Consider the following 14,017-nt stretch of genomic DNA (forward strand, 5'->3'; position numbering starts at 1 on the left):
CCAATTTGATTGGTTAAAAATCCTAGAATCAAGACCACACATCAAATTTACTATTCAATCAAAAGAGACACCTTGGATTTCTTAGCATTTCAACACTGTGTATGTTTTTTTTAATAAAACTCACTTTGGCATATAATGTTACCTCCTTCTTTCGTTTTTTCTTTTTTTTACAAAAAGTAAGAAAACATAACTTTACGATTTGTTTTGTAACCCTAGAAACTAAGGGTGGAATGCCATCATTATTGTTTATATATGTTTTCCCAATATATATAAGTGATGTGACCACAGAAGTTAATGATTACTACTACTGATGTGATCATGGACTTTGGTGGGGTTTTTAAAGGGCTTTTATCTTTTTGTAATTTTTAAAAAGATAGCTTTCTTGCATATTTTGATCTAGCTGTGAAATACATTCAAAAATGCACTTGAAGCAGACTGCTTCCTGAAAGCTGCAGAATGTTCATCTTGGACAATTAATCAAAACCTAGAAATGCAGAACCAGCTGCAAAAGCTTCATTTGTTACTGATGCTTCTGTGAACTAGGAAACAGCCGGTGGCATGACCCAATCCAATGACATCTTTTTGCTTTACTAATCCGGACTTAGCAGCCCATTAACTTTGATTTTCTGCTTTCCTCTCCGTTTTTGTGAAAGTATTCCACAGCTAAAACGTGGTTCCGTCATCACACTCATTAATGTTCATATATCCTCTACCCCTACCAGCCCCCTCCCCCCCAAAAAAAAACTACATCCCAACAGCTACTAGTTCCTATGCAGCTATTCTAGGGAAAGTTGAAAGGAATGAAAACAATGGCAGAAGGCTATAGGAGTGAGGGACCTTTGAAATGAAGCCTGGCTCTCAAATATGCACACTAACCACAGTAATCAACTGACAGCATTTAGAAAGGAAAGCATCTGCAAATGCATGCCACACGGAAAGGAGCACATCAAAGTACAAATAAAAAAGAAAGACATAGATACAAGCAAAGGAAGCGGAGGAGATGGAGAAGAGTACATACCTGAAAGATTCTTGTGTTAAAAAAAAGGTATACACCAATAACCCCCTTTTCTCCTTTGCAGAGAAATCACTCACAACCCTGCTCTTGTTTCTCCTTGTCTTTACTTAGCGACAAATGGCTAGTACCAAGCAAGAAGCTTGCTCCCCAGAGATTCGCCTCAAGTGCAAAGAAGCATGCTGTTAGTCCGCAAGGGTATCTCTTCTTATCGATTCAATCGGAGGCAGTCAGTATCCAATTCAATTTTACAAGTTAGCTGCTGGCCCCAAACTGCCTTTGGCTCCTACTGCTGCCTCCGGCAGGCAGCCCCCTTCCCCTCCCTTGTTCCAGGAGGGCAAGATGGGGAGCCCATGCGTACCTCGGCTCCGGAGGAGATACCGCCACTCCGCTACATCAACAACTGAGGAGCAGAAGGCTCCTGGTGCGCTGTGGGCTGGCAACTTCACACATCACTGTTCCCCCGCCGCTGCTTTCCCGAATGCAGCACTGACTGCATTCGCCCTAGCCCTCCTCTGGAAGAGAACAGCAAGGCGGCTGCTGCTGCTACTGCTGCTGCTGCTGCTGCTACTGCTGCTGCCGCACACACAGACCCAAAGAGACTGAGAAATTAAGAGGAAAAAAAAGTCCTGCTCCCTGTGTGGTTATCTCAAGTGATGCAAGTACCAAGCTTTGGCAGACGTTATCCTAGGTCACTGTGCGGTAACTTGGTGGGGGCGAAGAAAGCATAGCTTTGCATCTGCGGGGGGGAAGGTGGGTTGCTAGGGCCACCGCTCACCTAACCTTTCCGCCCCTTAACCCCAGAGGAGGCACTGGTCTCTCCCAGTTTCTACTTAGTCGCATCAGCAGTTGATTATTTCGGTAATGGGGATGGATGGATAATTTAATAATCACCCTTCTGAATTTAATAGAGTTTTCATTTTTGTAGGAGGGGGAAAAAAGTGCAATGTATTTAAATGAGATACATTTTCTAACCATCCCCTAAGAAGCGATTGATAGGATTGAGGGACTGGAAAAGGAGGTGATATCCCATCCCAAAGGACCCTTTCATCATGTTTTCTACATTATTAAAGTTTAAAAATTATCAAAGCAAATGGGAAAAGCAAATAGGAAACATTCATTTTAAGCTAGGAATCCGGGTCAAAACTTAGGAAACCCATGGTTTCCTCCTCATGGCAAAAAAAAAAAGTTCTGATATGACTCTAGCATTGTTCCCCTTTCCAGCCCCTCCTCAAATCTGGCCAAGAAAAAGTAATCCCTCTCTCCCGCCTTACACTGGCAAAATGTATTGCCCAGCTCTCTTTCCCCAACCAGTTGAAGCAAAAACAATGAATCAGATTTTATAATAGAGCTTTTACGTCTCTCTGGAACACATTTTTAACCCGGGGGGGGGGGGGGGGGCTCTATGTTTCTCAGTGGTGAGAACTTAATATTTTATCTTTTTTGTCAGTATTTGGGAAATCTAAGGATGCTTCACATTACAGAAATCCAGCTAAATAGCAAATGTTGACCAGGATATATAAAGATAAGTATATTTCTCTCCCGGCATTAAAATAAACTCCATTTCATCTATTTCACATAAATCATGAGATTGTTAAGTAGAAAGACTTGTATATTTCCCTTGAAAACAGCAATTGCCTCAAGACGATTCATTATATGAGCATACCTGGGTATTAATTAACAACTTTGATACAATTAGTTTCTTTTAATTCACAGCAATCCACATTTTACAAACTCTATCTCAAAAAGTTAAAAAACATCTCCTAAATTGAGATCGATTTATATGGCAGGTATCCCCAACATTGTTCTCAGCAGCAGCCACAGCCTTCAGCAGCAGAGCCTCCCCAGCCTGCTGCTTAAGCAACTGCTAATGGGCTAAAGCAGCTGCTCATGGTCTAACAGGCAGCAACAGGGGGTCAAGAAGTTGAACTGAAGAGATCTCCACCTTCAGCAGCCACTTAAGCAGAATGCTAGAGGAAGCTCTGCTGCCCCTTGGCTGTAGCTGCTGGGAGCAGCAGCACAAGCACAACAGCAGGAGTTCAATGGACCTATTAGATTTATTATGTTAAGTATGGATTCAAACCTCAATTGGGGGGAGAAAAATTATGGTCAGCTTCCATAGGACAGACTGACTTCTACCTTTCAGCATACAGGTTGAACCCAATTCTTCAGTTCTCTTTCAAGTTATTGAAGAAGCAGGTGGGTGAGGCAGTGGATAAAGTAACAGACCTGAAGTCAGGAAGACTCATTCTCCTAGGGTAAAATATGATCCCAGACACTTCCTAGTTGTGTAACCAGTTATTTAACCCTATTTACCTCAGTTTCCTCATCTCTACAGCAAGTTGAAGAAGAAAATGCCAAATAATCTTTGCCAAGAAAATCCCAAATTGGATCACAAATGTAGACAAATAACTGGTGTATTTATCTGGCCAAAACATAGCTCTAGGTATCAAATAACTCTTTGTCCCACTTATTCAGATGGATCCCATGAATGAATCATTTTGCTTATTCCCTCCATTGATACAGATCACAGTTCCCATGCCATTTCATTGTATATGGGTGTTAGACCATACTTTTTTGTAACTGTCTATAAAGTAATAAGCAGATGCCTCAATATGTCATGGAAATGACTCTGGATTCTTGAAGACTATTCCAAAGGAGTACAAAGAATACAAGTTCTGATGATCCTAGATAAAAGCTAAGAAGGTTTCAGGTACAGTCCTTGTGATGAATGGATTCTATATGGTGTCCAAGCACAAGCCTTGAGAAATTCAGGGAGGTGATGAATTACTTGATCACAGCAATTTTCAGAGACCTTCTAAATTATCTGAACTAGTATTGCTATTTGAATAGGAGTTGTGCATAGAAAGAGAAACTATATCTCCAAAATTACTTATCTTCAAATTATTGAAGAAATCTTTATGTGCATGCTTCATAGATACTTTCTTAAAATATCTAGCATAGAAATAACTTAGTAGATATTCAATAAACTTTTATCTGACTTAGTTATTTAATTTTTTTGATCCATACTTGTAATTTAATTAAATAATCACTTTGATAACTCTTGTACTAGAATAATAACACTAATAAATACTGGCAATTCTTTTTTTTTTTTTAGGTTTTCTGGCAAGGCAATGGGGTTAAGTGGCTAGGTAATTATTAAGTGTTTGAGGCCGGATTTGAACTCAGGTATTCCTGACTCCAGGGCCAGTGCTCTATCCACTGTGCCACCTAGCCGCCCTTATACAGGCAATTCTTGATTAATATATAGTTTCCTATTAATTCTTTTTTTTAGGCTTTTTTTTTACAAGGCAAATGGGGTTAAGTGGCTTGCCCAAGGCAAGGTAATTATTAAGTGTCTGAGACCGGATTTGAACCCAGGTACTCCTGACTCCAGGGCCGGTGCTTTATCCACTGCGCCACCTAGCCTCCCCCCTATTAATTCTTAATCTTTTTTGTTTTATGGATCCCTCTGGCAGTCTGGTGAAGACATTTTCTGAATAAATTTTAAATACATAAAAGATAAATAGGATTAGAAATGAAATCAAATATCTTAAAAAATAGAAATTTATTTTTTCCTATTGAGGTTCACAGATGCCCCTGAAATCAACTCATAGGTCCCTTAGGTTCATTGCCCCTTCCTTAAATTTACCAGAAGCACAGAGAGATTAAATGACTTGCCCATGGTCACACAGCTTGCATGTTAGAATCTGGATCTGAATCTAAGTCTTCTGTCTCCTGAACCATGTTACCTCTCTCTTAATTTGCTACCCATGAGTTAGTTCATACAATCTACAATGGAAATGCAAAACAAAACAAAAAAGGTAACACTTCCCCCTTAAGAAGTAGGCCCTATGATTTACACAGTGACTAGAAGGGCTGCAACTCAAGAGGGTATAATAATCAAGTTCCAATTCAAATGCTGCTGGATAAAAAGAAGTTGTTTCAATGAAAAATAATGTGATACAAAGGACAGTCAAAAAAATTTCACTTTTTCCAAATAGGAAAATTAGAACAAAGAGATCTAGGAAGCAAATTCTTCAAAGAGGTGTTCTGTGTTTTAATAAAGACACTTTTGGCTTTACTGATCCAAATTCTGGAGATAATCATGGAAACATTTCACCATGAAAATTATTTGTTTCTCAAAAATTAGTCCTGGGGTGGCTAAGTGGCACAGTGGATAAAGCACCGGCCCTGGAGTCAGGAGTACCTGGGTTCAAATCCGGTCTCAGACACTTAATAATTTCCTAGCCGTGTGGCCTTGGGCAAGCCACTTAACCCCATTGGCTTGCCAAAAAAAAAAAAAACTTAAAAAAATTAGTCCTAAATAATATCTGATTGCTTATAACATATCACTACTAGAAAGAAGACATTTTGACTACTTACCTACAGAGTTATTAAAATTATCCAAAGACCCAGGTTATGTGAAGGAGAATTTATTTGATGGAAATCTGGTTTGAATACTATAGTTATACATAGGCATAAGAAGTAGAACATCTAAAGTAACTTAATTTATAATAATAGCTGATACTCTTTAATTTTAGTCAGTTATTTAATAAACTTTTTAATGGAGTGTTTTATAAAAATTACTTTTCAAAGCTGTGATTCATTTTATAGTTATCATACATCTGAAAGTCAGGGATATCTGTTTGTTTCCCAATAAAAGTGTTTAATAATTACTTGCTGATTAAATGATTTGATACTGGAAAATTCTGACGTGTATTTTCCCCTCTGATGGACACCAATAACAGTAACAAGAGTACTAAAAGTCACTCTTATACCATCTCATTCTCATTTGATCCATTGCCTACAAACCCCCACCACCCCCGCCATCAACCTGATCTCTCTACTTGCTAGACTTTCTTCTATTTAAAATTATGTGCATACTAACTCATATGTTAATATTTTAAATCCATCCAAGAGGATGCAATATCTTTGAAGGCAGGATTTTTTTCCCATTCATCTTGTGTTTAGATTAGATCAGTTCTGTTTTGGCCCAATTATAGTCTGGATAAAAGAATACCAAGGTTCCTCGGGGTGTCATTTTATTAGTTTATTAGTTGATAAGTTGCAACTGGTCCAAGGAATACCATGTCGAAGTGATTTTCCTAGCAAAATCCACTAACTAACTTTAAGAAATAAAGAAAACAAATTTGAATTTCATTTTGAAGCATACTTGTTCCTTTTGCACATCATTAGCTGTATGTGTATGTGTATCCATGAAAAAATGTAAGGGAGGAATGACATAAAATAATTGAGGTAAAATTATGACTTCACCTAAAATAGCCAGCTATTTGTCTAGTTCTGTGTAAACAGATACCCAAGGGGGACAAATGTCAGGGAATAAACCATATGGTGCAGCTTGGAAAAGCTTGCCTGATGCATTTCTATAATAAATAAAACCTTTAAGCTGGCTTCAAAGCAAATGCTTGTGATGAAATTTCAGATCAACATTTCTACTGTGTGTGAGTTTTCAAAAACAGAAAATTAAAATCATTTAATCTAAATTCATCTCTGGTTAATCAACTGTCAGGATCTTAATGCCAAATAATTGAAATGTAATGTAATCAATGTAATATAAAAAGATGACTAGACCCAGAATCAGGAAACATCTATGTTCAAATACTGTCCTTGCCCTTACTGTGCAACCATGGGCAACTTGTTTAACATCTCTGAACTTGTTTCCTCAATGTAAAATGAGGATGACACTTGTAGTCCTGTCTTATGGGGTTGTCATGAAGCCCAAATGAAAAAATGTACATTAATGCATTGAATGTCAGTATCATCTCATCTTTTCACTCTACTTCAAAAGTCATAATTTAAAATGATATATATGAAGCTTCATTTCATTTGAGGCATTTTAGCAACAAAATGTGAACTATATAAACATAAATTTATCATGTCTATAATCATCTGATTGGAGTACAAAACCAGAATTTGGAATAAAGACCAACAGCATTGCTTCGTTTCCTTTGTAAAATATGTAAATTTCCGACCCCCGGGTCAAAGCTAATATCCTTCATTTTTGGTCACCTTTTTCATAAACTTTTTAAACTTTGTTACCATGAGGTTCCTACAAGAGCATTAGGTTGAACAATGCTCTGGAAAAACATAAAAATACACACTTACTCAAAATGGATTTTGTAATATCTTTAAGATGCAGGATTTAGTCCCAAATGTGAATCATTCCTTGTGTGGTCTATGACAAGTCACTTTATCTCTTTCATCCTCAGTTTTGATACTTCTAAAAATCAAAGGATTGTTGTGAGGATTAAATGAAATAATGTCTGGAAAGTGCTTTAACTTAACTCTATATATAGGAGGTCCCAAATATTGTAGTGAAATTTTGCACTATCAAAGCTTAAAACTTCACTGAGACTTTGAGGATACTTTGTATAAATGCTAAAGGCAGTAGACTCCCGTAATTAGGAATACTCACCACAGCAATAGCAAAGATTTTTAAAGATTATCTTTCTCAACAAGAAAAAGTGATTAAAATAAACCAAGTAGAAGGTCACTTGGCTCAGTGATTTCATTAATTTGGTCCTTGATACAACAGGTATCTAAAACATTTATGTGCAAGACTCTGGGAATATGAAGATGAAACAATGTTCCCAAGATATTTATATTCTACTGAGAGTTATATTTTAATCCCTTCACGAATAAAGATCATAACCCTTTCATGCCTTTTTATGCTATCTTCACAGTTGCTGTCACCAAAGAGTCCATCATCCTTCAATGAAGATACTGGTGAGCTTCCATGAATTCAACTAGGGGCACATACATATAGACATCCAGACAATCATCAGGTCAAAATTGATTATACATGTTTGATTCAAAAAATGTACAGTACTACTACATCCACCATTGTATTCTGTTGCTTTCACATTTGCTTTTATTACATTTATACTCAATATTACAAATAACCAAAATAGGAGAGTAAAATATTGATTAAAAAAATTTGAAGGGTCTTAAGTATACTGGGGATGGAAGCAATCAAGGTATCCCTGTTTAATTAAGTCCACCAAATTCCCTTGATAAAATGATTTAAAAGTTATAAAAATGTGATATAAATTATATACTTTTCCATGTCCTAATTTTCCCATTGCCATGTTATTCCTCTTTCAGGTGTTAACTTGTTCATTGCTCATGAAAGATTAGGAAAGTAGGCTGAAAATTGACAGAATGGATTTACCCTAGCTGTAAATCATTTTTGAGAGAAAGTTTAAAATTTGGAGAAATCAACTTTGCCATCATTCACGCTGCAGAGGAGACCTTCAAATAGAAGAAGCTATAAAAGAAGAATATTGTTTCTCAGAACTTGCTCTTCACCTTTTCCTTTTCTCTGTCTGAGGCCAGATTTAAATTCGGGTCTTCCTGACTCCTGGACCAGTGTGCTATTTACTGCACCATGTAGCTGCTCCCAGAGTATCTCTTTTTGAAAGACTTTAGTGGTACCCTATTCCAGGTTGCATTTGAGCTAAAATCTAGACCTGGTGTGACTATAGCTAAGCAATGAAGGTCAAGGGAACATTCAGACAATATCAGTGACTCTGTACCCTTTCAGCATCAGAGACACAAGTTGCTTAACATGACTTGTGTTTTATCTACATGTGTTTCATATATATATGGAGCTCTCTGAATTTCTACTTCTATAGATACTGTGGAAATCTATGAGAGAGTTTGCCTCAGGTTTATGGGGAAGATGCTTTGTTATTAATGTTTTTATTGTATCATTTCTATAGATTCCTTTAACTATGTGCTATGGCTAAATGGAGTTAAGCTAAACACATCAATGGGAATATAATGTTTGTCCTTCATTTTTGAAGAAGACCATGGCATCAGGGTAGTGATGCCATGACAAGCACTTGAATTGGACTTGAGTGAGGGTGTACTATGCTAAGTCACCAGCCTCACTTTTTCCTCCAGAGCTATCTGGGGCCAGACTGGAAATGGCCCTGGGTGAATGGGAGTATAAACATAGACTGTGAACCTACAGAATTCATTTAAACTGGAATAATCATTCCTCAGGGAATCTAACCCATGAGTGTAAATTGGGGGGGGGGGATAACAGAGGAGATGCTACCTAATATTGCAATGAATGTACAACATTTAGAAAAATGTCAACGAAAACTATTGATTGCCATTATTCTTTTGTCTCTTATTGTTTTGTTGTTTTTTTCAAGTATCAATTCAGATTTATTTGTAGCTAAAACTAAGAGGTAAGCAAGGATAACCACTTAAAACAATTCATAGGATCCTTCCACTTTATGATGAGTGGAATGCACACCATTTCTCCAGTGGACCATGACTGGGGATATACTTGACCCCACAGCCATCAGGAATGAGACATTTGTCCACTACCAAGTCCTCAAATTCATGTGCATTAAATTTTGTGAAGCCCTTCTTCTTTGAGATGTGAATCTTCTGGCAACCAGAAAATTTAAATTTGGCCCTGCGCAAAGCTTCAATCACATGCTCCTTGTTCTGGACTTTGGTGCGAATAGACATGATCACCTGTCCTATATGTACATGAGCAACAGTACTCTGGGATTTCCCAAAGGCACCTTACATGCCTGTTTGGAGTCTATCAGCACCAGCACAAAATAACATTTTGTTGATTCGAATAACATGGAAAGGGTGCAGTCGAACACAAATGTGGAAGCCATCTTTGCCACAACTTTTCACAAATCTGTGCAGCCTCCAAAACTTCAGAGGAAAGTTGTTCATATTCATCAGATACCATATGACCACATAGTGGAAACTTATCTACTTTAGTCTTTTTTCGACCTAAGTCAAAAATCCGTATCTTTGCATCAGGGACACCTGGGCAGAAGTGTGATTTTGGATATGGTTTGTTCTTACAGTATCTGTAGCAGTGAGCAGGGCGATGCCCCATACCTAAGGAAGACAAGGCTTTGTCCCTTATTGTAAAACAGGAAAATAATTAAATATCAAAATCAAAATAATTCCTATAATAATGGAAACATCCTCTAATGGCATACCCAACTACCAGAATCTTATAACACTAACCTTCTTTCAACTTACACTCTTGAGCACAAGATTGCAATTTAGATAATCTGTCTAGATGTGCAAGTATAGACTTCAATTTTGCTTAGGAAAGATGTTATCACTTTAACTTTTATCCTGATATAATAGGATATCTACCAGACCCTCCTTGCAAAAGTATCTGGATCACAGAAGTTAAACTCAATCATAGATTGGGCCTCTTCTCTAAATCAAATAAAGTTTTGATGAAGAACTGATTTAGCTAAGATACTTAACTTTTTGTTTGTTGTCATGAAACCATCTGGTATTCTGGTGAAGTCTAAAAACCCTTTAAAAACATGGATTCACAAATCCTAGATTAAGAACCACAGACTAACATCCCATGCTTATTATACCCCATAAGCAACAAAAGGCTCTTAGGATTTCCTTACTTTAAAAAATTGAGAATTTTTTCCCCTTTCCTATCTATGGAAGTTAAGAATAGTAATGTAACTAGGTCTGTCTCCCAAGGACATCAAAGAAAAAGCAAAAGTACCCATATGTAAAAAAAATATTTATAGCAGTCCTTTTGTGGAAGCAAAGAATTGGAAATCAAGGGGATGTCCATCAACTGGGGAATGACTGAACAAGCTATGGTATATATGAGTGTGATGAAATGACAAAAGCAATGGGTTCAGAGAAAACAAATGGCAAATTTGAACCACTATCTTTGCCAAGAAAACCCCAAATGGAGTCACAAAAAATTGGACAAAAGTGAAAATGACTCAAAGACAACAAGAAAGAGAGCCAAACTTTGAGATCATGGAGCAGTGTAACAGTAATATTATTAATGGTTATAAATCATGAAAGACTTAACTATTCTGATTAATACAATGATCTAAAACAATTTTGAAGGACTCATGATGAAAATTGCTACCTACCTCCAGATAGAGAACTGATGAATTCTGAGTGCAAATTATTTTCCTTATTTTCCTTGCTTTTTTGTAACATTGTTAATATGGAAATATAGCTTGCATAATTTTGCATATACATAATTGATATATTGCTTGCCTTCTCAATGAATGGGGAAAAAGTTGAACTGAGGAAGAGAATTTGGAACTCAACTTTTTTAAAAGAATGTTCTGCCTTTTTTAAAGAGAAAGTAAAGAGAAATAGGTTTGCTACCAGCTAGTTGTGTGATCCTGTGAAAGTCACTTATCTCTCTTGGTCTAAGTTTCTTCACCAGTAAAATAAAGTATTTAGACTGGCTGATCTCTAAAGTCCCTTCCAAATGAATTTTACCTGTAATTTTGAGATATAATTCAGCTTCATTCAGGAGATGTTTCTTACTGCATTGCTGACTTGGAAAAGCAGTAAAAATGACCAATGTGGAATTTATGTCAGCAGCAGATAGAAAAGGTAACAACATCCTAAAATGGTCTGGACTGAGTAGAAACATCAAGATGCTGTCACTTGGCTAGAAACCTGCCAGGACTTCTAGTCCTGAGGAGGGAAATAATTATCTACTTCATATTAATGTAAGACCCTAGACAGAAAACTGCTGAGTTTTTTTTTAATTAGCCCATCTCTATTCTACTAAGGTAAAGGAGAGAGCAGAGTAGTCTGTATATGAAATTATTTTAGATTACTGACATAGTCAAAGCAGTATTGGGAAAAACTAGATTCTACCCTTGTGTATTTTCTCTGGGTTTGGCAGACAGACCCACAAGGCTGCATCTTTGCTCTCCTGGGACAATGAGCTTCAGAAGTGCCACTAGTTGTGTCTCTGGAGCTTTAGAAGGAATGAGAACAGGGAAGCATAGTTTGCATTAAATAAAGATTCTTGATATTTTTTTGTGTATTATAGACTTCTGGTGAAACTTGTGGAGCCTTTCTCACAATGATGTTTTAGTTAATTGAAGGAAATGGGAAATACCTGTGGTTAGTGAAAAAAAAGATGAGAGTTTTTTCCTAATCCAGATTCCCTGAAATTGATTCACAGAACCCATTGAAGGTTCCTTGGATCCCAGGTTAAGAACCCTGTCATCATTCATTGATTCATAGCAAAGTATGTTAAAAGATGAATTTACACTGAACATTGGTAATCATCAGTGATCAATGTAGTCATGAGTTTTGATGTCAGAGGAGTGACAGTGAAGTGGGATTTCCTTGCCTTGGAAGAAAGATAGTAGACTGTAGGTACATAATGATGCCCTCTTGTCAGAAGATGACAATGTGTTGGATTTTTTTAATACTTCTTTGCTACAAGGAGGGTTCTTAGAGGCAGTTTAAGCAGTGTAGTGGATAGAATGCTGGGCCTGAGTCAGGAAAACTCAACTTCCTGAGTTCAAATCTGCTTTCAGACATTTACTAGGATTTGACCTTGAGCAAGTCATTTAAACCTGTTTGTCTTAGTTTCCTCATCTGTTAAAAAAGTTAGAGAAGGAAAAAGCAAACATTCTAGCATTTCTGCCAAGAAAAACCCAAATGGAGTTAAAAAGAGTTGGACAGAACAGAAAAATGACTAAATAACAACAAGGATTTTTAGAGGAAAAGCTGTCAGTGGGAAATGGATAATGTTTCAAAAATAGGAAAAAAGTTCAAAATGTGAGTCAAGAAAATCCCATTTGCCTCAAGGATTTATGCGTCTTATTACTGTGCATGAAAACAGAACTGGAAGACCTTAAGAATCTTAAGAAAGAAAAATAATCACAAACTGATTGTATTCAATATGTTGAATACCCTTCCTTCATGTTTCCAAAAACAAAGTTCTTTTTCAGTATTGAAGATATTTTATTATCCCAATTTCTATTAAATACAATTGCTAGTTTGTAAGCTATTTAACTCCATTTGTGTCTTCATAGTTTTATGCATCATCGCTTCTTTTTTCTCTTCTGAACAAAAACTCTATATTGCTTGTATAAACCACTTAGTGAATCACAAACAATAAATTCCTTGAAAATGTCCTGTTTTAAATACTTGTGTCAAAAACATATCTTTGTAGCATTCAATTATTTTCTACAAATTCTACAAATTAATAAATGTTTCCTTCCTGTTCCTGACATTTAAGGTTAAAAAAATTCTACAGAGCCCAATTATGCCTTATTTAGAAGAAAGAGAGGGAGAAGGAGAGAAGAAGGAAGGAAGGAAGGAAGGAAGGAAGGAAGGAAGGAAGGAAGGAAGGAAGGAAGGAAGGAAGGAAGGAAGGAAGGAAGGAAGGAAGGAGAAACAAGAAAGTAATAGGATAAATCTGACTGCATTAGAGAATTTCAGGCAGACACTGAATTTGTTGTTCATTTGTTTCAGTCAGGTAATCCTTTAATGCAAGACTTTGTTGACCTGTTCTGTTATGGGAAAGGGCATCTATTATACTTTTCTTTTTCTGGAGGGAATTGGAAAGGCCTTGGGCATTTCAACAGTTGGAAACTCCTGGTATAGAACTATGTTCACCAATACAGACCAGCAACTCTTCTGCAACTTACTATTTCAGGGAGCTGCTTGAGGCATTAAATAACTTTCTGAGACACATAGACAGTGCATGTCAGAAATTAGCATTGAAGTCATGCCTTCCTGACTCTAAGGCTTGCCCTTTTTCCTTTATGCTATGAATGACAGAAATTTATAAAAGTTTTTGAACTCAGGACCTTCTGACACCATGCACACTCATAATGTAGTTTACATTTCGAGGACTTGAGCTCCTTAAAGAGGATACTGTCTGAAACTCACTCAGGGCAGAAAAAGGATAAGGAGATTGGGAATATATGGGCAAATACCTGGGCATATGCAGAAACACAATTGTACAAGGGAAAGAGGGCAATTCTTTGACCAAACATGAGTAAATCTATGCTCAATTACAGTTGGTACTTGTACAATAATGCTTCAGTGATAACGAATCTGCTAGCTGCAAGCAAATAGTAAAGTATACCTTTTAGTTCAATACTTCCAGGAACATAATGCAGTAATAATTACAGTCTCTGATGAGACAGTGTAAAAGCCCCACCTCATTTCCTTTCTTTA

General features: G+C 36.9%; 1 protein-coding gene and 1 pseudogene across 1 annotated transcript in view; both read right to left on the reverse strand.

The window, feature by feature from the left end:
• The window catches only part of LOC141522761 (protein unc-13 homolog C-like), a 199,191-nt gene extending 197,592 nt beyond the window's left edge, over positions 1–1,599 (reverse strand). The window contains exon 1 of the mRNA XM_074236226.1: positions 1,374–1,599. The gene's annotated coding sequence lies outside the window, so the exon portion shown is untranslated. The remainder of the gene's footprint in view (positions 1–1,373) is intronic.
• A 7,641-nt stretch (positions 1,600–9,240) lies between these two features.
• Positions 9,241–9,911, reverse strand: LOC141520078 (large ribosomal subunit protein uL16-like; annotated as a pseudogene).
• Positions 9,912–14,017: the final 4,106 nt, after the last annotated feature.

This window comes from Macrotis lagotis, chromosome 4, assembly GCF_037893015.1.
Source record: "Macrotis lagotis isolate mMagLag1 chromosome 4, bilby.v1.9.chrom.fasta, whole genome shotgun sequence".
Lineage (NCBI taxonomy): Eukaryota > Metazoa > Chordata > Mammalia > Peramelemorphia > Peramelidae > Macrotis > Macrotis lagotis.